Raw genomic sequence first — 20,514 nt, 5'->3', positions numbered from 1 at the left:
TTGCTCTCCCACTTTGTTTTTAACAAAAATATCCTCTTCAGAAACAGAACCAGAATCCACAAATATTCTTGGAAACTTGCTTTTAAGCACCTTAAATTTTGTCAGAAGCACTAGCCTGGGAGGCAAGGGAGCTGACTTCTAAACTAGCTACCTCTCCTTGAACAAGTGACTTCCCCTATATGAACTCCAGTGTCTTCATTTGCCTGATGAAGGGGTTAAACCCAGCCTTTCAAATCCCTTCAAGCTCTGACACATTATGACTTTAAGACTCTGCTACGTTATGACTTTAAGACTCTGCTATGTTATGACTTTAAGACTCTGCTAGGTGCCATGGAAAATAAGAAATCTCAGAAAAATCAGCCCTTTCCTCAGTTTACGATCCCTCTGTTCCAGCCTACCCCAACCACTGGATCCTAGTGCTATCTGCTTCTTAAAATTCCCTTGACTTGTACTTATTTTAATTTTATTGCTACATTTTTATTGACCTTTTATTTTAAAAATTATTCTTTCCTTTCCTTTACCCGGCAAGTCATACTTTTTAACAAAAGCTAAGAGAGAAAGAAAAAAATGGTTCAGCAAAACCAGCCAAACCGGAAACTGAGTCTGACACTATGTATTGCTTCACCTCTGTGGAGAAGGAAAGAAAACCCTTTTTTCTCCCCCTTTCTTTTCAGGACCACGTGTGATGACTATGAATACACAATATTCAGTTTTATTTTGGTTTTTGGCTTTTCTAAGTGTAACATTGTTGCACTTATTGTATCAGGTGTTTTACTGGTCCTGCTCATTTCAGTTTGCATCGATTCACCTGACTCTTCCGATGCTTCCCCAAATGCTCCCTATTCACTTTTCTTATAATTTGGTATATTATACTTATTTACATAGAAGTTGTATTTTCTACATGTCAGTAGAATATAAACTCATCAAGGGCAGAAGTTAGCATCTAGCACAATGCCCAGAATAAAACAATTTAACAATGGCTTGTTATTAGATCCATTACCAGCTCCCTTTTGGGCAACTAAGTGGTGCCATAGTATGTAGAGCACCAAGTGGAGAATCAAGAAAACTCATTTTCCTGAGTTTAGATCCAGCCTCAAACACTTACTCTCTGTGTGATCCTCAACAAGTCACTTCACCCTGTTTGCCTCAGTTTTCCCACCTGCAAAATTAGCTGAAGACGGAAATGGCAAACCACTCCAGTATTTCTGCCGAGAAAACTCGTGGAAGAGGTTTTGTCTTTCTTCCCAGATATGCCCTTTGTAAGATAACTTAATTATACCAATAAAATGAATGTACCAGTAACAATTCTATCTGTTAATAATATCAACTTAGCTAAGTTAATCAGCTTCTTTGGGTCTTAGTTTTTTCATCTATAAAATGAGGAGTTTGGACCACATGGTCTTCAAGTTCCCTTCAGTCTCCAAAGTTGTCATCCATCATGATTAGAGAAGATGAAGATGACAGAGGAAAAAAAGAGTTAAGAAATGAGATCTTTTCCTAGTATGATATCCCAGAGACCTGGTTCTTATCTACTCACTACCACTATAAATGGTCAAAGGATATGAGCAGGCAGTTTTCAGAAGTCAAAGGTATCAATAGTTTTATAATCACTAGTAATTAGAGAAATGCAAATTCAAAGTACTCTGAGGTACATCTATCAGACTGTCTAATAGAAAAAGAATTTTACGCATTAGTATCTCATATATTAAAGATGTGGAAAAATAAGGGCACTATCACACTGTTAGTAGAGTTGTGGACTGATTCAACTATTCCAAAAAAAAAACAATTTCTACAATTGTTCTAAAAATTCTAAAGAAAAAAAACCAATTTGGAATTATGCTCAAAGGACTATAAAACTGCACATCCCCTTTGACCATTGATACCACCACTAGGTCTGTATCCCAGAGCAATCAAAGAAAAGAAGAAAGAATCTATCTGTATTTTTAAAACTATATTTATAGCAGCTTTTTTGGAGAATTGAAAATTGAGGGTATGTCCATCTATTGAAAAATGGCTGAACAAGTGTGGTATAGGACTGTGATAGAATATTATTGTGCTATAAGAAATGATGAGCAGGATATTTCAGAGAAACCTGGGAAGACTTCCCTGATCTGATGCAGAGTGAAGTGAGAAGAACCAGGGGAACATTATACATAGTAACAACAATATCCTATGGTGATTAGCTCTGAATGACTTAACTATTCTCAGTGATACAATGATCTAAGACAATTCCAAAGGATTTAGGATGAAAAATGTTACTCCTGGAGAGAGAGAGAGAGACCTGAAAGGATCTGAGTGCAGATCAAAGCGAGCTTTTTCTAAACTTTGCTTTTCTGGCAACATGGCTGATGTGGAAATGTTTTGCATGACTTCACATGTATAACCCCATCTCATCTGTTACCTCCTCAATGAATGAGGGAGGGAGAGAATTGGGAGCTCAATTTTTTTTTAAATGAATGTTAAAAAGTAAAGCACTTTCACACATAAGCTTTGCATCCCTCTTCTAGTTACTGATATTTTACAAATATTAATTTCTCATCTCCAAAATAATAGGATTAGTGAGAAGCAGCATGGCAGATTTGGAACTAGAGGAGAGGGTTTGAATTCTCCTCCACGATTCACTATCTAGATGACCTCAGGCAAGTTTAGCTAAACTCCCTAGTCTCATTTTCTTTATCTGTAAAATGAGGAGATTAGATTAGATCAGCTGTTCTCAATATGGAATCCATAAACCCCTAGGATCCTCACTACCCTCCTAAGGGCTCCTCAAGGTCAAAACGATTTTCATAACATCATTAAGAAGTCATTTGCCTATTAAGATACTCCTTTCTTTTCCAACTACAGAGCTATATGAGTCTCAGTTTTCTTTGCAGATTTCAACCAAAATAACAGCACAGCAGATTGAATGAGAAGCACAGAGGAGGCTTCAGCTTTTATTAAGCTAGACATGGAAGATTTTTGTTTTAAAACATGTAAAACAATGCATGGTTTTGGAAAATATAGATTTTTTTTTATTTGAAAGATGTTATTTTAACATATAATGGGTTTGTTATTATTTCAAATGAATAAATAATATTAAAATTTCTATCAGTTTTAATTTTTAACATGGCAAGTACCCAGAGTTATTGCATCTATTATATAATTATTATATTATATTTATTATATAAATAATTTTTTTTTTAAGTTTAAGAGGTCCTGAAACCAAGAAATTTGAAAAACATTCAGTTCGATGATCTCTTAGGTACTTTCCACATCTGAAACACACTGAGGATTATTTTTCCTTCCTGATTCTCTGGGAGTTGATTCTTTGTCATGGATCAAAATCAACAGCAACTCCAGGGAAATTCCATCAGGGAAGTTGGTCCTTCCTCCTCCTCCCTTATTCCCTCTTCATCATCCTCTCTAGCTCAAAATCTCCCTCGGTGACTCTGCTCCCCAAGACCCACAAATAAAATCATACACACACACGTGTTCACAGATATAAGTGCGGACACATGTACACATAAACACACACATCCCCAGACTTGCACAAATAAAAACACACACATATACACACAAGCATCCACCTTCACGCAGACACACATGAGTCCCCGCACAAACGGCCTTGATGAAAGCCAGCTGCAGGGGTTTATAATTAGGGCCCCTGAATCCCATAGCCTCAGCCCTCCATCCCCACCCCACTGCAGAGTGCCCAGGGCCCCCCACACTGAGGTGCTCCTTTATTGAACAGAGCCTCTTATTACCGGCAGCTAAACAAACTAATAGGAAGATTATTTCCCTGGAGTGGAACGGTTTCTGATTTAGAATGTCTCATTTTAAGTGAAATTCACAAAGCCCCTCAAATTTTCCTCTTCCATATCTGATTAAAAAAAATGCCCCATGAGGATACGTAGGTGGTCATACAGGTGCCCTCTGCCATTTATGCCTTGGCTCCCATGCATTCGTATACCACGGGCATGGGCGGGCACAAGCAATGGCTCCCATCTGTGTGTTAGTTGTCTGTTCTCCTGGGTCTTCAGAGGATGAAGACTCTACCTACTCCATGAACATGACCTCAGTGATTAACACCCTGGAGCCAGCTGGGAGAATCCCACATCTAAATCAGGAGCCGGAGGCATTAAGTGGATGCAATCACACAGAATGGAGGCGAGCGCTCCACTGCACTCCAACCTTGACAGACACATCTGATCTTCTCCGGGAAGGGAGTTCACAAGCTGGAGAGTGACCCAGGAGAGCAATCAAGACCATGAAGGGCCTCCTGTTTGTGCACCTGAGGATCCATCGATGGAACTGGGATGTTTAAGACTGCAGGGAAGGAAAGGGGGTATTGAAGGACCATCAAATGGAACTGGAAATAAGTAATAGGAGAATAGCTAACATTTATTCAGAGCTTCCTATGTGCCAGACACTGTGAGAAACACTTTACAAATATTATTTTGTCTTCACAACAAGCCTAGGAGGTAGGTGCTATCATACCCCCATTTCACAGTTAAAGAAACTTAGAACTTCACTGATTTAATACTATATAGAGTTAACTATACGCCAGGTACTTTCCAGTTACGTTCTCATTTGATTCTTCCAAGACTGGGAGACAGGCGCTAGGATTATCTCCATTTTACAGATGAGGAAATTAAGTCAAACAATGTATATGGGAGATCCCATGGCTACTAAGTGTCCAAGGCTGGACTTGAACTCAGATCTTTCTGACTCCAGACACAGCACTCTTATAATCTACACTGCCTAGGAGGCTCAATAAAAAGCAGTAACATAATGTGGCTTTTTCTGCTCGACTCCAGAAGACAGAACTGGGAAACGGTGAGCCAAATAAGGAAAATAAAGGGAAAAAAGACATTGGATAGGTGACTTGGAGCACGGTAGGTCAAAGGTTGAATTTATGGAGAAAACGCCCAGCAAAAATGGCCTCTGGGCTCCATATCACCGACGCCTGGCATGGAGTTAGCATTTAAAAGCTCACTGACTGAGAAAACAAGAAAACTGGAAGGAGAACACTCACCAGACCTAGAGATCGTGCCAGAATCTACATCTGGGTGTGAGAGATGGAAGTCAAAAAAAACCTTACAAAGATTAAGAGGATAAAGGAGATCTAGAACCTGGAGCCCAGAACCTTATTGAACTCAAAGGCAAAGAAAGGGAGCAAAAAGGCAAGGAGAGGCAGGCGAGGTAGGTGAGGTGGAACAAACCAAAGGTTGGTCTCATAAACTGGCAGACTGGATTGGCAGGTGTGGCAAATTGTCTATAAAAAGCTTTAACTTTAAAATTTTATAATTGGCCATTAAAAAAGAAAAAGTTTAACCAGGTACCGAGGATTGAGGTGTAGGTTCAAGAAAGGAGACTAAGAATCTCAACCAATAAGCAGAAGAGGGGGATTGGTGGGGTACCTCGCCTCCCACCAGGAAGGATCCCCCTCCAGAAGGAGATGTCAGGGAGCCAAGAGCCCCTCCATCCACTCCATGTGGTTAGGGAAGATGGCAGATGGGGCAGGGGGCAGGGGCAGAGGGTCTAAAATAAAAGATAAGGCCTCAAAAGGGGGAAATGGGACACTGAGGCAGAAGGAGGGAGGTGACCCTTGTTAGGATGATGCCGATGTTAGCATTTAGGATTATAGATTTTTTTAACCAAGAGTTCTTCATTTTATAGATGAGACCTCAGTGGCCCGATTCAGCCCAAGCCATCGAGACAGCAGCTAATGGGGCTGGGACTCGACTCCAAGTCAGTGGAGAGACCCAGGGCTCTTTGGATGGCCATGTGTAGTGAAAAGACCACTAGATTTAGAGGGAGAGGTCTGGGTTCAAATTCTGCTCTACAAATAATAGCAAGCATTGCTATCCCCTTACAAACATTCATTTTAATCTATACAACAATCCATTTTGCTGAAATTTGCTGCTTTGGGCATGTGTAGTCTTGGGCAGGTCATTTGACCAATATCTTTCCATCTACAAAATGAGGTGGGGACACTGGAGGGGGGCCAGGGTGGACCAATGGAGAGCAGCCTCTTAGCTCTCAGCCAGCTCCAAGTCCTGCTTTTTTCCTGCCCTCTGCCCTGATTAATTAGTAAGGGGAGTGCCTAGAAGCAGGCCTTGAAGGCCTGGGTTCGAGAATCACCTTTGGCCTATGCTGCCCAAGTGACTATCGCCACTTCAGCCCCTTAGGGTGCTCTCGGATGATCTTTTCATGCAATCTGCACCGATGGAAGGAAGTGCCCCACCAGGGAAGGCCTTTCTCCATGTCCCTTATGAACCATGGCTTAATTAAATGATTCATTTTTTCCCCCAGGCAATTGGGATTAAGTGACTTGCCCAGGCTCTCACAGCTAAGTGTTAAGTGTCTGAGACCAGATTTGAACTCAGGTCCTCCTGACTTCAGGGTCTGTGCTCTATCCCTTGTGCCACCGAGCTGCCCTTAAATGATTCATTTTTTTAGGAGAACAGGAGGACCCAAAGCTCACAGTGTGACTATTTCCCCTTCCATGCATTGGGTTTTCTCTGGGTGCCAGGGGCACGGCATCCCTAGTTCCTTCCGGTGGGGAAGCTGGCCCAGCATTGCTCTGCAGCCACCCAGGAGGGCAAAGCTCCTCCACCTGGACTGTTTACAGACACCACACCTAGAATAACCCAGCATGGAAACAGCAATTAAATGGGGAGGGGAGAAGGAGAGCCTACAACTGTTCCATCTTCTTCTGGGCCTCGATTGGTCTTGACACAGGTCGGGCATTGGGTCAGGGAGAGGAGCTGTCCCCAAGGGAGGGAAAGTGGAAATTCAATTCAAAAACCACTTACTAGGATCCTATAAGTGCCCTTATCCCTTAAGTGTGTGTGCCAGGGGCCAGGGAGTCTGGCAAAAAACCAAGAGCCAGGCCTGCCCTCAAGGGGCTTACCTTCTCGTTGGGGAGAAGGCAGTCTAAGCCAAGGTCATTCCCCTTGCTCTCGGCTGGCCAGACGTGAAGTGAGGATCCCCTCTGATTCCTCAGGGATTTTACCCGGAAAAACTCTGCAGCTGCCAAAGGCCTGGTCTCTGAGCCGGGCTCCCAGCATCCCCGGCGGCTGAGGATTTCTGCCCGCCTGGCAGCTTTTTCCTGGGAGACACCCAGGTCCCACTTCCTTGTTCCTTGTGCCTGCCTCCTGGCTGTTCTGGCAGCGTGTGTCAGCAGTGGGAGGGGATGTTGCAGAGCAAACTACTGGAATGTCTTAAAGTACCCGGGGCTGGAGCCTCCTCCACCTGCTGCTGGCCCAGAGTCCAGCTGGGGCCTGAGCTCAGAGCCCAGGAGCTCCACGAGAGACCAGTCTGAAAGGTAGGTGTGTGTGTGTGGGGGGGGAAATCTAGGCCTTTCTTCCCAGGGGAACTGCCACTCAATAGGGGTCTTTGACAGGTCTGTTGTCAAGACCGAGGGCCCCAAAGCACCTTCTCAGGATGAGTCAGGGAGAAGATCACCGGGCTGCACTCCTGGGAGATTTTCTATTTGCTGTGGGTTAGTGGTTCTTATGGGCCCAGTTCTAGTGAGAAAGGAGGAAAAATGACACATACTGGGGAGAGAAGGATGGAGACAGACAAGGAGAAGGTAGAAGAGAAGAGATAACCTCAGAAAGAAGAATGAGAAAAAAACAAAGGGGAGACTTCCCAGATGAAGGATTCTTAGGGGTGACACTCTTACCCCCATCTGCCCAGTGTAATTGCATGTTATATTACATATATTTAGGAGAACAGGAGGACACAAGGCTTAGTATATTACAGATGAAGAAAAGGAGGCTGAGGAAGGGATGCCCAAGGTCACACAGCTGGTCCCTTCTCACACACAGGATTGGAAGGAAACAAAGCTCTTGAATCCAGGGCTAACACCGTTCATGACATAGAGGTCATGCTGTCTCGTCAGGAGAGACCACTGGCTATCCCAGTCACAGAACCTTGCATACAAGAGGGGCCTAATTAATGCTCAGTTGGATTGAATTGGGCCAAATTTTGGCTCACCGTCCATTGTTCTTCCCAGGAGAGATTCCCCTTTGGGCCCAGATTGCACAAGTTCAGGATGCATTGGCCCAATGACTGACATTTGTTGACTTGGATTCAATTCAAGGGATTTAATGTTCCCTCTAGGATCAGAAGGATCCTCATACTGTCCCACGGACAAGCAAGGCTTAAACCCAGCTCTTCCTGGTTTTCTGGCTTTCTCTCTAACCACTGTACCACACATCTCTTACACTCCTTCTGGTTAATTAGCAGTGAGGTGGGAGGGGAACTGGAGCCCAAGTTAACCTTGCTCCCAGCCCAGGATGAGTCTCTGTTAACTTACTGCCTTCCTCAGTTTCTTCAACTGTGAAATGGAAACGATGGAGCATTTACCTGTTGTTAATATTATTTGTAAAATGCTTCACAAATGGTTAGGCAGAGAGATGGATATAGAAATGGATGGGTAGATGGAGGGATGAATGGAAATAGATAAAATTCGATGGCTAGAATAAAATTAAATAGATAAGATGGAGATAGAGATGGGATGGAGATAAGATAAATAAGATGGGTAGGATGGAGATAGAAGGATGGATGGGTGGATGGAGAGAGATACATACAGAGAAATGGGGATAGATGGGTGGAGATAGACAATAGACTGGGTGGATATAAATAAACAGATGAAAAACTAGAAGGAAAGGCTTCTCCTGGTCTGCTCCCCTTCATTTTCCAGGAGAGGAAATTGAGGCCCAGAGAGATTCATAAGCCGATAGAGCCGGTGCTAGAAGGGACTATGATGGTCACCAAGTACAATTCTCTTGTTTCACAGTTGAGGAAACCGAGGCAAAGAGTAGTGAAATAATCTTGCAAAGACACGTGGAGAGTGGGCTATTGTCCCAGGTCCTGTGACTCAGCGGCCAGTGCCAGTGCCACCCATACCCCATTCCTTTCCTCTTTTTTAATCTCCCTGAACTGAATAGTTTCCTCCTGGTCAAATCCTAGCTTGTAGAAGTAAATCACAGGAAGGAGCTAATTGTGCCCGGATACCATAATTCATTCTAAGGCAGCCTCGCCCAGCTGCTCCTTGGCAAACGGCAAATTTACTACACATGTCCGAACCCCAAATCCCCTCCTTGTCGTAGGTCGTGCTGGTGATTTCAGCAACTACTTGCCAGCCTCTGCTTTAGTAGATAAGTCAATCCTTGGGAGGGGCCTGGGGCCCTGAGGGATCTGGTAGCTTTCCCTAGGGTGAATATCCCAATCAGTCAGATTGATCTAGCTTGATCCGGAGTGTATTTCTTCATGACTTAACCTGGCCCCCCGGTGAATGATTCCATGAGAAGGCTGGGCCGACCTTTCCCGAGCTTCCTGATTCCAAGTCCAGTCATCTCTGTGGAATCAGAGCCAATAAAAGTTTGATTAAGCACCCACGATGTGCCAGGCACCGGGTTCAATGCTGGGCTTACTGAGCACCAGCTGCTGCTCCCTCTAGGAAAACTACTCCTTTTCTGGGTCCCAGGCCCCCCGGGTCTGGGAAACATTCTTTAGGAGTTACCGGGGCCAACTGGCCCGAGGCCAGCCCTTGGAGGTGAGTGGCCAGACTCTCGGCCAGCCGGTTTCTGAGCACTGGCCCTTAGCTGGAGGGGACATAAAGAGCCACTGACTCCTTTTACAGATGAGGAAACTGAGGGAAGCCCAGAGAAGGTATAGGGGACCCCGGTCACAGCAGATGAGTCTCTGAATCCCATCAATCCTCCAATCAAGTGGAGGGATGAAGCTAGAGCCCCGGACTGGGTGAATGGACTTTCTCATGAGGCAGCGGCTTCTACACTGGGCTTTGGGAGTGAGCTTGGATGTCCTTCCGGGGATTAGTCAGAGGTTGTTCTCAACACCAGAGACTATTGGTGGCTAAGTCAGTAATGACATCCCTGAGCAGGGGGATCTTCTGGTCATTTATTTTGATCAAACTGGTCCTCAAGAGAGACAACAGAATCTTCAGTGGCAGAAAAACTTGAATTCGAATCCCAATTTGGACATGTGTGACAACAAGCACTGGTCAAATCATTCATTCAATGCTCCCAGCAACTCTTTAAAACTGCATTGTAGCATCAGCCCTGAAGTCAGGAGGAGCTGAGTTCAAATCTGGCCTCAGACATTTAACACTTCCTGGCTGTGTGACCCTGGGCAAGTCACTTATCCCCAATTGCTTCAGCAAAAAAAAAGAAAAAAGAAAAGAAAAGAAAACTACATTGTAGAGTAGGGGTGGACTTGAGTCAGTAGAAAGGAGTTTCCTCATGTGGGTATTTTTGATACTAATGAAATCATAGGTCCCATCTCAGACTCAGTAATCTGTTATTCTGTTATTCTCTGGGCTGTTCAGAACCTTGGGACCCATTTCCACCCCACCACCCCCCCAGACCAAGACATTGTTTACACTAGTAGCAGTGATAAAAATAACAGTGAGTAATGATAACAGCCAAGTTATGCAGGACCTCTGGGGCACTTTGAATATTTCCCCATTTGATCCTCACAATAACCTGGGAAGAAGGTACTATTATTATCTCATCTTATATTTGAGTAAACTGAGGCAAATGGAGGTTTAGTGATTTGGCTCATTGTGTCTGAGGCTGGATTTGAACTCCCCACCGCCCAATAGATTGAGCCACCTGGACCTCCAAGTGTTCCATGGAAGGGGCACATCACAACCCAACAACTCAAGCCAGCCAGATTATTCCCACCCATCCTCAATTACAGGGGGTCCCTAAGGCTGTGGGTCTATGGGCCAGAGAAGTCTCCAGGCCCAGCACATGTACTGCAGCCTCCCAGCAAGGTGTCCGTGGGCCCGCAGGGAGATGCAATCAAGGGACCAATCCCAGTAGGAGTCAGCCGTGTGACGGCAGCCACAAAAGCCAAGGAAAGCTTGGGTTACACTGGGAATCTGGAAGCCACAGTTGAAATCTGAGCTGGACAGCCCAGAGCCAGGGTGCTGAGTTCAGATCAAGCTACCTCCTTTCCCATCATTCTCCTCCTCACCACCCAGACTTCCCCCAGGTTCTTAAGGGATCAGCTCTGGCTTCTCTTAACCCGGACCTGCCATCCCCATAGCCTAAGTGCACCCCTTGTCCTCTTTCCCATCTGTCTTCTGTATATTGTCTTCTACATTGTCTTCTATGTTGTCTCTCCTCCTTAGAATATGACTTGGCTTGTATTTTTATCTCCAAGACTCGGCCCAGAGAAAACATTTCAATATTCTATCCTCATTTCATAAGCTGGATAGAGAAGGGCTTTGAGTTCATGTTGGAGGAGGTTTTAAGCACCTTGAGGAAGGTGCTGTCTTTTGCCTCCTTACATATCCTCAGTGTACCTGGCCTATAATAGACCTTAGGAAATGTTGATTGGCTATTCATTGAATGATATGAGGAGAATTGATGGAAGAAAGGAGAGGGATTTAGTCTCAGAAAAGAAGATGGGGAAGGGGCAGGAGGTGAGAGTTCTCTTCAAATACAAAGTATCCCAAAAGTCTTTGCTCAGTTACAAGCTAGCTGGAAATGGGATACTGTTGTCAAGGCTGGAAATTCTGACTTTAATAAGAGCTCCCTCCAGAGCCTGTACTTTCTCCTTAAGACTAGCTGCTACCCTCAGCACACTGCTGACTTAATTACGGACATCGCCATCTTGATTAATCAGAGGGGCCTAAAACTTAGCTCTGTGTGGTGGAAAGAAATCCCCCTCTGGCTCCATCTGGAACGTATTTCTTTATAACTCAACCTGGCACACGGGGAACGATTTCACGGGGAAGGCCGGGCCAACCTTTTCTGAGCTGATCAGTCCAGACAACCAGGACTCAGCGGGATGGTCTCATTAATCAGTTTAGACTCAGTCCTTCTCAAGCCTCAAAACTATTGATCCATAATTAAGTGCAACTAATCCCCGGTCAGACAGAAATGATTTGTGTCCTGAAGCATCCTTTTGGGGGGATCTTCTGGTTGCAACAAACTCCAGGAATGGACTTAGAGAAATATAAACCCGGGAGGGAAGGGGTAGGGGAAGAGGTGAGAGAAGGAAGGGAGGAGGGGATGTTTTCTGAAGAGTTGTTGATTTGGTTGTTTAGATTTTCCCTTTCTTCTCCCTGGCTGGTTCGGGGCTAGCGAGCCCCACGGCTTTGCTCAAAGGATACTGCCCATGTTCCTTGCCTCCTTCCTGAGCAGTAAAGGGAAGATAGTGGAGACGTTAAGGCTGAAGTTCCGAGGGCTTCCAAGACAGATGGAGGTTATGAATCTGCCCATGATAATGGGGGAGTGAGGAAGGAGCAGCCTCGATGCCCCCATCTTGTGTCTCTTAACTGGCAGATAATCCTTGTAGTTCTCCTGCGTTTCTTCATTGTTTGAACCTGGACTCCCAGACCCTATAGGTCCCACTGGCATTATAGGCCATTTTCTAGCTCTGTGACCTTAAGCGAGCCACCTGACTTTTCAAATGAGATAATATGGGAAGAACTTTGAAAACTTTAAAGTAAAAATGTGTATGTGTTACACACACACATATATATATATAAATTATATATGTGTATTTATGATTATATAATTGTTATTTGCAGATATATGTATATAATACATAATGACATATGCAATGTTTATTGTATTTGATATATTATATATAATATATTTGCATTATATCTAAAATGCATTTATATATCCAATATAATTGTATAATATCCAATAGTGTATACAATGCATGTATATGTGTATATATGTACATGAATATTTTATAGCAATTATATATAATTATATAAAGAAGACATATAACAATTATATATACACACACGTGTGTGTGTATAAAATTATTACATTTAAGACCGAGGTTCCAGCTCTACCTGTGACACACACTTGACTTTTCCGTTCTCTAGATAATTCTCTAAAACCATGTTTCAGAAATGTTCATCTGCCTTAGCAGAAAGCATTTCTTCTTCCAGTACTTCTTAATATAATAATATTATAAATATAATATTACATGTTATATTATATATTATAACATATTAATGTTATCTATAATATATTATATTATATATTAATAACATATAATACATTTTATATATTACATAATGTAAAAATTATAATAATAGCATAATAATATAATAATAATAATCACAAATCTAGTTCCTTTACTCTATACCAACCACTGTGGCTACATAAACCAAGCTGAAATTGTCCCTGCCCTCAGAACACTTATATCCATCTGCCAAAGAGGGCTGTAAATCTGAGAGGGCCCACTGGGAGAGATAGTCTAAGGGAAGTCCTTCCTTGCTAGGGCTGCCTTGGCCAACTGCTCCCTAAGGCAGATGCGAAACAAGAGTGGGATTTCTATCTTTCTCCATCTCTTCCTTCTTGCCTTACCTTGATTCCATAGCTTAGCCAGTCTGTCTTCATCCCTACTTCTCTCACTCCCTGATTTTCTGGTCAATTGATTGCAAAAAGTCCTCAGTTTTCAGTACCATATCCCCAAGCCATAATAAGTGCTACTGACTTTCCTCTTTTCTCTCGGCTGCCACTCCCCACCCTTTAGATCCTTCTCCTCTTTTTTCAGGGAGAAGGGAACAAAATGATTGAGGTTAAGTGACTTGCCCAGGGTCACACAATTAGAACGTATCAAGAGTAAAAGCAGATTTGAATTCAGGTCCTCCCATCTCCTCCTTTTTAATCAATCAATAGTAATTTATTAAGCTCCTACTATGATCCAGTCAGGGATCTGTTTCTCCCTAACTATCAGTCCCATGCACCCAACACCATGACCATCTCTTGGAGTGGTCCTTTTATTACTCTGTTACTCAAATGGAAAGGAGTTGGAAAGGAGTAGATTATCCAGTATGCTCCATTCTCACCCTGGGATCAGTGATCCAAACAGTGATCAACATAACAATTCAGGAGCTAAAAATATAGGTGAGAACCTGGGTCTTCTTCCAGTGTCACAGAATAATATTGAATATGGTAGAGTGGATGGGGCCCTGAGCCTGGAGTCAGGAAGGCCTGACTTCAGATTCTGCCTCACACATCTTCTCATTGAAAGCCTTGTCCAAAGACGCCTCTGATTTCTTCTTGCCCCCTTATACTCTGGCTTCGGACCTTATCCTTCCACTGACACTCTTCTCTCCTTCTCAACATTTTCCAAGTTGGAAGTTGGACCATCGGACTTGATGGTCTCTTCTCAGCCTTCTTCCTTCCTGATATCTCTGCAGCCTTTGGAATTACTGATCATCATTTGCCCCTCATCCTCCCTTCTCTATGGTTTTTGACTAGAGAGCCTCCGAGGTCCCTTTCATCTGCAAGACTCTGTGGGTTTGTGAGGGGCTTCCCTCACAAGAAGCCCTAGAAATAAAATTAAACCTAAGTATCAGCCAAATAATAGGCTTTATTTGGGGCTAATTCAGAAGTCAATGCCAGCTTAACCCATCGTTGGAGGTCCAGCCTTATTGAGAATTGATTTATTGGTGGTTTATCTATCCATATATGGGTAACACCATCAATTATGACTTATCATTATTCAGAGTTTACAAGAGAGAATGTTTAGGGGACCCGATTCCTTTGATTATCTCACAATAGCTGCTGAAGGAGTCACTTGGGATTCTGGGGCAGTTTAAAACTTCATAGCCCAATTACATGGCATCCTTGCTAAGGTCTTGCCCTTCCTACTCTTCAGTCTCTTGCTCCGAGATACTCCAGGCTAAGGGCCAGCCAAGACCTAGAACCTTAAGCAGAATATGCCAACATAGGCTCAGCCTCTGGGTTCCCAGGACTCTGCTCAGTCTAGATGGGAAAGCACACGGAGCCAAAGGGCCGTGTATCTCTGGGAGAAGGACGGTGTCCTTAAGCAGGGTTCCATGCCCTCTGCAGGAGTAGGTTCTGGGGTGATGTCCCACTGGGAGCTCTTTACTGTAAGGAAGGAGCTGCCTACAGGACTCCTCTTTTCCTGGGGACAGTAAACTGACTCCAAGCCATACTATCAAGGAGGAAGCCAGTCCCTACTCAAGTGAAATCAGTCGTGGACCCTTTTTAGGAAGCCATTGAGTCTTATTACTCAAGCCCCCACCATCTTGTGGATGGAGACCCAAGGAGAATGTAAATTAATGAAAAAATAATAAGTCATGAGAGGCCTTATTATTAACATGAAAACTTCTTCCAATGCAAGAATTAAGGGCTGACTGGCGGCACCTGGTAGGGAGGATCTGTCTGTCTCAGATTAGGTCCATGGGCCACTTCCAGGCAAGAACTTCCCAGATGGCCAGAAGAGGTGGGAAGAGAAGCATTAAAATTGGAGTCAGGGGGCAGCTAAAGGGCGCAGTGGATAGAGCACCAGCCCTGAAGCCAGGAGGACCTGAGTTCAAATCTGGCCTCAGACACTTAACACTTTCTGACTCTGTGACCCTGGGCAAGTCACTTAACCCCAATTGCTCCAGGGAAAAAAATGATGTCAGGCAGATTATTTCATTTGAGTCTCTCAATGACCCTGGAAGACAGGTGCTGTTATTGTCACCATTTTTACAGATGAGGAAACTAGGGCAAACAGAACTTAGATGACTCACCCAAGGGTACTTAGCTAGTGTCCAAGGTAGAATTTGAACTCAACTTTCTTCTTAACTCCAGGTCCAGTACTCTATACCTTGTACCACCTATTTGCTTCTGACTGTTTATTGCTATTATTACATGACAACAAATAACCCATAATATAATAGCATATGGTAAATTAATATTAGTGGTGATAATAATAATAATCTGAGGCACATTGAGATAGAAATGAGATAGGGATTACATCGCTCCATCTTTTTTCCAACTGCCTCCCTCTGATCCTCATTGTCAAGCCAAATCGAGTCTAAAAGTTGTCATCACATTATAAATAATTTAGAGCTAAAAGGGATCTAGGCAGTTGTCAAGTCAAAAAGAAGCAGATCCCTGTGGGAAGCCTGTTGACTTAGAAGATCACAAATTCACATTATATATGTTGGATTATATTTTTGTTTATGATGTTAAACATGACCCAATGGCATTTTAATCTGGCCACGCTTGGGAATAAATAAGGAGACAATTGGGCTATTCTTCCCAATTCTTTGCAATTGGCGTCCCACGTCCATTTCTGGCTATTATGCCTTGGGAAGGGCATTAATGTCCCGAGGAAGATGAGGAGGATAGAACAGGTTTGTTATATAATGAAATAGTTGAAGGAGATCATGGTGTTTAGCTTGGACAAAGGACATGGTGGGGGGTTGGGAACTGAGGGTGGGGGGACAGGGTCACTGTCCTTAAGAGTCTGGAAGGCTGTCACATGGAAGAGAGTTAGACTTCTTCTCCAACACCCCAGGGGGAAAGCCACAAAGAAATCAATTTAAACTCTGATCAGTTAAAGCTGTTCCAAAATGGAATCAGCTAGAAAGAAGGGAGGGAGAGGGCATTCCCTCCTGGGAGACTTTCCAGGCAAAGGCTAAAAATTCACTTTTTTTGAAAAGTCAGATTCCTGGTCAGTTATGGGTACTGAGATTCCATCCAGCTCTAACATTCAGTGCCCCCGGGTCCCAGAGACCTTGATCATCAAGACCTCAGCATCAAGGCGAGGGACAAAATTTAAAATGAAATCATCCAAAGCAAGTGGGTCATCAAGCCAGGACTGGAGTGGAATGGGAATTGAGGCAGAGAATTCTATTTGATGTGTAGACTTTTCTGCTGGGATGGGGACATCTCTGCCCTCCTAGGCAGCCCATACAAATAAAATAGTCCTGAGAGCCTGTTAATTAACAATCAATGCCTCTTTCTCCAACATTTCTGCAAAATTTTCTTACCCGATTTCTTGAATCAGAGCAGACAGATTATTTCCATCTCGGCCCTTATGGGGAATTCCAATAATACTCCAAGTTGTCTCCTACTCTATCCTCCAGCCCCATTAATTTGCCATTGGGTATATTTAATATCCTTTTCTGGTTGGGTAATTATCTGGGCATTTCCCTTACCTCTTATATCATTTGTTTATTTATTTGTTTGTTCTTTAAGCCTATTGCTTTGTCTATATTCCCCAAGTACGTTTCTGAACTGCTGAGTCCCATCGCCATCTTGTTTTGATATTCCTCAAGTCTCTCTCGGTGCCTCCAACATTTCCTCACAGATGATACTTTCTTTTTTCTTTGCATTCTTGAAGTATGATTGTCGTCTATTTTGTTGGGTCTTGTGGCTTCCACCTCTGTGGGAATGTATTCTTCTCCGGTTATCCTGGCCTCTGTTTTCTTTTAGTTCTTAACCTTTTTTTTTGCAACATGCCGTGACTTCTTTTCTTTGTTCAGTGTAATAAGTGTGCACATCCCTTATGAAACCAGTTCCTTCTTGAGGATTTCCCGGAGCTTTGTTCCCTCCCTGGCATTTCCCTGGCCGTGTCTGAGGGGGATATTGCCAAATTAGATTTTCCTGCAACCTGTCATTCTGCCCTCCACCCAGAAGTTATTCCATGACACCTGGCTGGCATTCCTCTGGCGCACTTATATTAATCACTGGCTCCCTTATCAGAATTATTTATGTACTTAATCTTTGCCCATTTAGATTGCTAGCTCCTGGAGATCAGATTCCTGGACTATATATCTTTATCTGCCCCGGATTTAGCACAGAGATTTTATATAGCAGATAGTCAATGTTTGTTGAGTTGAAAAAGGAACTGCTAGTCCCATCGATGCCATTTCCCCATGGGGTTTTCCCTATATTCGGTGCCTCTCTCACCATTTAACTCAACTCCCTCTATATATATGTGTGTGTGGGTGTAGGTTTGTATATGTATATGTTATATATGTATATTTATATATGTATGTATGTAAATATATATAATATATAGTTTTCCCTGTGTGTATATGTATATATACACATAGACATACATATATATGGATATATAATATATAGGGGTTTTCTCTATATTCAGTGCCTCTCTCACCATTTAATTCAACTACCTATATATCATATATAAATATATTTATATAAAAATGCTAATATTCATATATATATTATATATATAATAGATAAGTAAACCAAGACTCAGAAGTAGGCAGGAGTGGGGGGAAATGACCTACCCAACGTCACATACTCAGCCCAGAGCTAACTAGAGCCTTCATCTTGACCACGGCCCAATGAGAGCTCCTTACCTTGGTCCATGATTTAGCCCCCTCCACATCAGGCTTCGTTTTGGGAAATGCGATCGTATTGGCAGGTGAAAAAGATTGTGAGCAAGCATTTGGTCTCTGTGAAGAGACCGAGGCTATTCTGTCCAAACAATGACAAGCACGTATGGAGTGCCCCGTATTCTTTCATTCAGCAAACACTTATGGAGCACTTACTGTATGTGAAGGCACTTCCTCTGCCAAGCACAGAGATCAATACAAAGTTGACTAAGTCATGGCCCCTGCTCTCCAAAAGGTCACGGTCCAGTGAAGGCATCAGCACGGAAACAAGAAAGGGAGCTTAGTGCAATGGCCAACCTCCTGGACTTGGAGACAGGAAAATCTGGTTCAAATTCTGTCTCAGATACTGACTGTTTGACCTTGGACATGTCATTAACCTCTGCCTAAGTGGCAGCTAGGGGGTTCAGTGGGTAGAATACAGGAAAAATCTAAGTGAAAATCTAGCCTCAGATATGATGCTATCTGACCATAGGCAAGTTTACCTGCCTCAGTTTCTTCAGTTGGAAAATGTAGCTAATAATCGCACCTTCCTCTGAGGATTGTTGTGAGAATCAAAAGAGACAATAATCATGTGCTTAGCTCAAAGCCTGGTACCTACTACAGTAGGTGCTTAATAAATGCATGTTCCCTTCTCCTTTCCTTCCTACTATTTACACACACACACATACACACAGAGAGGGTGGAAGAGACATTCAGAGACTGAGAGAGACAGAGAGAGAGATACACAGAGAGAAACAGAGATAGAGAGATGGAAAGAGAGATATGGAGAGACAACAAGAGAGACAGAGATAGAGATAAAGGGAAAGACAGAGACAGAGAGAGCTGGAGAGACTGAGACAGAGGGAGACCGATGAGACAGAGAGAGAACTTTAAAGTTTGCAAAGCACTTATTTCATGTCAGTCTTTCAATGACCCTCTGAAGCAGAATTTTTGCCCATTTTACAGATGACAAAACGGAGGCTAAGAGAGGTTTCATCAAATCGACCCTTTGATATAGAATCAGTTACTGGAGGGGCAGATTTCAGCAGCACTGCCCCATGAGAGGGAGACCGGAATCTAGGAGGAGAGGGAGGAGGATATGACTGTACCTCATGCTCTCCTTTGATCTCACTACCTTAGGAGAGGAGTGAAAAAAATTCCAAATGCAGAAGTCACCCCTTCTAAAGGAGGTGTTACACGGAGGGAGGTCTATACCTGTGCACAGGTTGTACCCCTGTGCAATCACAAGTTCCTTGGGGGCAGGGACCCTATTCCCCAGGACCAAGCCCCTTCTGGGTGGCATTGGCCGTGCCCACCGGACTCTAAGCTTGCCCTGGCTCGCCCGGCCCGCATCCAGTAGAGATCTTGGGAACAGGGGCCGAGTCCAGCTGACAAAACCCAGCTTCGGTCCCCACCCAAAGGAAGTACGACAATCCTTGCCCGGTCCTTTACCTAATGATTACCCAACTTGTATAACAGGTTGGAGAAAACAACTGGGGGAAAGAGTAGGGGGGGTGGAGCTGCTTAGAGGATGCTTGCCACAGGTCTTGCCCCCAGTCTCACCCAGGAAGGGGGTAACTGGGCTGGGGCCGTCATGCTTCTGATCAAGACTCATTAGGCTGGATGGCTGAGCTCCCTCCCTCGGGACTTGGTGTGCACGTAGTTATTGGGACTGGTTGGGGAAGGAGGAAGAGAGGGAGAAAGGAAAGGAAGGGCTAAGCTGTTGGAAGGTCTTTCCGGACTGTCCTGTGGCTGTATCCCCCTCCCGTGAGAGCTGGACATCCCTCTAAATCCTCGTCTTCAGCGGATACCAAAAGGTGAGGCACCAGCAAATGTAAAATGGCTCCTCTGTCTCTGTCTCTTCGGCTCGGGCCTCCATATTTATCTGACTCCCAGTCCCCGTCACCACTGCTTTATCTGACACGTATCCAAAAAGGCAAATGCTTGATGTTAGGCAGTGTCCCATAATGCCTCACTTCTCAGAGAAGTCCCTGCTTCCTCTAAAGAACAACTCAGCTGCATCCTTTTGGGCCTTTCCTGACTGCTCCCTGCTTCCATCTGTTTATTAGCCCTCTCTAACTCTTGAAATTATTTCTATTTTTGTTTATATTATTATTAATTTATTTATATGAATCTGACACTTACTAACTGGGGATTGCTGGGCAAGTGATTTCTTCAGATAAGGAAAATGGAGGCCTGGAGAGATGGCAAATCACTTGCCCAACATCACCAAGGCAGGAAGGGGGCTTTAGAGAGCCCTCCCAGCTCTGTACGCTGAAGTCCTCATTTGTGTTTGCTTTGTATTTACTTCCTTGTCCGCATGCTGTATATCTCCCTGACTCCAACCCACTGAGCTCCTTTAAGACAGTCTATATCCC

General features: G+C 43.8%; 1 protein-coding gene across 2 annotated transcripts in view; it reads left to right on the top strand.

Moving 5' to 3' along the window:
- The first annotated feature begins 6,984 nt into the window (after positions 1-6,984).
- The window catches only part of FAM3D (FAM3 metabolism regulating signaling molecule D), a 48,635-nt gene continuing 35,105 nt past the window's right edge, over positions 6,985-20,514 (top strand). The window contains exon 1 of one of the 2 annotated variants that reach the window (XM_012543541.2): positions 6,985-7,309. The gene's annotated coding sequence lies outside the window, so the exon portion shown is untranslated. Of the gene's footprint in view, positions 7,310-19,072; positions 19,954-20,514 lie in introns of those variants that run through there. The other variant, XM_023498083.2, reaches the window with a different exon arrangement.

Source organism: Sarcophilus harrisii, chromosome 1 (genome assembly GCF_902635505.1).
Source record: "Sarcophilus harrisii chromosome 1, mSarHar1.11, whole genome shotgun sequence".
Lineage (NCBI taxonomy): Eukaryota > Metazoa > Chordata > Mammalia > Dasyuromorphia > Dasyuridae > Sarcophilus > Sarcophilus harrisii.
The sequence above is the reverse complement of the archived record's forward strand: the minus strand, read 5'-3'. Positions and strand labels throughout refer to the sequence as shown.